This window comes from Dioscorea cayenensis, unplaced genomic scaffold (assembly GCF_009730915.1).
Source record: "Dioscorea cayenensis subsp. rotundata cultivar TDr96_F1 unplaced genomic scaffold, TDr96_F1_v2_PseudoChromosome.rev07_lg8_w22 25.fasta BLBR01000277.1, whole genome shotgun sequence".
Taxonomy (NCBI): domain Eukaryota; kingdom Viridiplantae; phylum Streptophyta; class Magnoliopsida; order Dioscoreales; family Dioscoreaceae; genus Dioscorea; species Dioscorea cayenensis.
Genome location: NW_024086668.1, coordinates 38,786 through 41,203, shown reverse-complemented (window position 1 = coordinate 41,203; position 2,418 = coordinate 38,786). Strand labels below are relative to the sequence as shown.

At 42.3% G+C, this 2,418-nt stretch overlaps 1 non-coding gene across 1 annotated transcript; it reads right to left on the bottom strand.

Moving 5' to 3' along the window:
- Window positions 1–1,821: 1,821 nt before the first annotated feature.
- On the bottom strand, window positions 1,822–1,928 carry LOC120253995. Its single transcript, XR_005534493.1, has one exon. It is a non-coding gene; the product is annotated as a small nucleolar RNA R71 (small nucleolar RNA).
- Window positions 1,929–2,418: the final 490 nt, after the last annotated feature.

Below are 2,418 nucleotides of genomic sequence, written 5' to 3'. Positions count from 1 at the left end.
GCTCTGACATCAAGCACCATTTGCAAGAATGTTAGTGGGAGAGCTTTCTTCGGCACCGATCCAGTGAGGTGTATCCTAGGCCGGACAAAGGGACCCTTGTGACGAGTAGAGGACTCTCCGTAAGATCATTGCCATGACTAACGAGGGGGTTTTTCTATGGATGCTTTGTTTTTACATTCGATTTCATTGATTGTATCTAGCTCCATGGAGAGCTAAACCCCTAGTGGGTACTTGGTTATTTGTGAACCCTAGGATGTATTCGTTTCATTGAACCTCTTTATTATGCTTTCAATTAATTGATGTTTATTGTGAGTTCTAATCTTTGAGACTTGATTGTATGAATACCCCCCTAGAGTGACACTAGGGTTGTGTGTTCTTCTCGGTAACTCTTGTGAGTGAGTGACACACCATGAGAGTTAGACAAAGCTAGATTGGAGAGGGTTGAGAGGATGAGTCGAGAGGTAGCAGAGCGTCCCCTTTCCCCTCCGTTGTGATCTATCCTACCTCCATATTCCAAGAGTTCTTTATGGCCATAGTAGAGTGAATGGCCTAAGGGATGACCTTCCGCTGGGGCTTAGTTGCGAGTTCAACGGAGTGAAGCGTTGAAGTGATTTTAGCATCTAGGGCTTAATTGTGGCTAGGGATCTTTCACATGGACCAAAGGGTTAGGTCTATACATAGGAATAGGGTTTATCACTTGGAATCCCTAGAGCTCATTGCAATTCTATGCGAGTGCGAGGTTGAGAGGTTATTCAATCTTTCCTCCGAGACATGTATCGAGTTAGTCATGGTTGACCTTAGATTTGGGATCATGTAATTAAGGATTTCCATAACTTATTGTTGCATCAATTAGGAAGTATAATAGAGGGTTCTTGTACTTGAAATGATTGTCATAGGCGGATCAATATCCGGGTACCCCATCTTTATCAATTGCCTTACCTTCTCCTTTACTTCTGCCTTCCATCTTGTTGTTTTTATTTTTATTATTTCATATTTTGTCACACTTATCGCTATTTATCTTCCACATTAGTTAAGAGACAACTCAAGTGTCTTTATTCCCTACTCTCTATGGATACGATATCCACTCATCTGGGATTATTACTTCAACACCCGTACACTTGCGGTTTACACGCATATATAGACGTGTCAAGTTTTTGGCGCCGTTGCCGTGGAGTAGGCGTTTGGAGATACTTTGCACTTTGTTTTCTTAGCTATTCATTTATTCATTCTATTTCATATTTTCTTGTTCTATCATCGTTCTGATTTCTTTTTCTTTCTTTTTGGGTACAGCTCTAGGTTATGACCCGAGGGAACCCCTCCATACTGATTGAAGGAGATCCCGAGCTTGAACATACACTGAGAAAAAAAGGGAAAGAACCTGTGAAAGAACAGTCTAATCTAGCAGATTTGGAAGTAGAAGAATCTGAAAACATGGCAGAACAGAATGAGCAGCAGCGGACATTATCCGATTATGCCAGACCTTCTGTATTGGGGATATAATTGATCATTATGCATCCCCCGATTACAGCTCAGAACTTCGAACTGAAGCCGGCATTCATCCACATGTTGCAGCAATCCGCACAATTTAATGGTTTGTCTGATGAGGATCCGAACAGTTATATAGGGAACTTTCTCTAGGTGTGTGATATGCTGAAGATAAACGAGGTGACAGATAATGCCATCAAGTTGAGAGCCTTCCCATTTTCCTTAAATGGGAGAGCGAAGTAGTGGCTACACTCATTACCTAGAGCCTCGATTACCACATTGGCCGAGATGGTGGAAGCTTTTCTTGTCCGATATTTCCCTCCCGGAAAATCCACAAAGCTTATGAATGAGATCTCGTCCTTTGTACAGTTTGAATTAGAGTCTCTATTTGAGACGTTGGAAAGATTCAAGGAGCTCCTGAGAAAGTGCCCGCAACACGGATTCCCGGAGTGGATGATTGTTCAGACCTTTTACAATGGTCTGAATCCGAGTACAAGGCAACCCTTGGATGCGACAGTAGGAGGTACCTTAGGTAGCAAGACCCTCGGTGAGGCTCATCAATTAATTGAAGAAATGGGGTTAAACAGCTACCAATGGAATGCTGGGAGAAGAAAAAGATGGCCGACCTCCATGAGATAGATGCAGTAACCTCATTAGCGGCTCAAGTGGAATCATTGAGTAAGAAGTTAGATCTCCTAACTTTGAATAGAGTGGCGGTCATGACTACTTGTACTGGGTGTGGTGGAGGACATGCTTTCGCCGATTGCTTGATCTCTATTGGTTATGCATCTCCGGTTGAGAATGTCGATTTTGTGGGTAATGGCATAGGGAATGAAGGAAACCTGATAAGTGCTTGTGCGATATGAATGCGAAGCATTCATTCCTTATGTTGAGCATTACTTTTCTCAGTTTTTTACATTAATATGTGTGTTT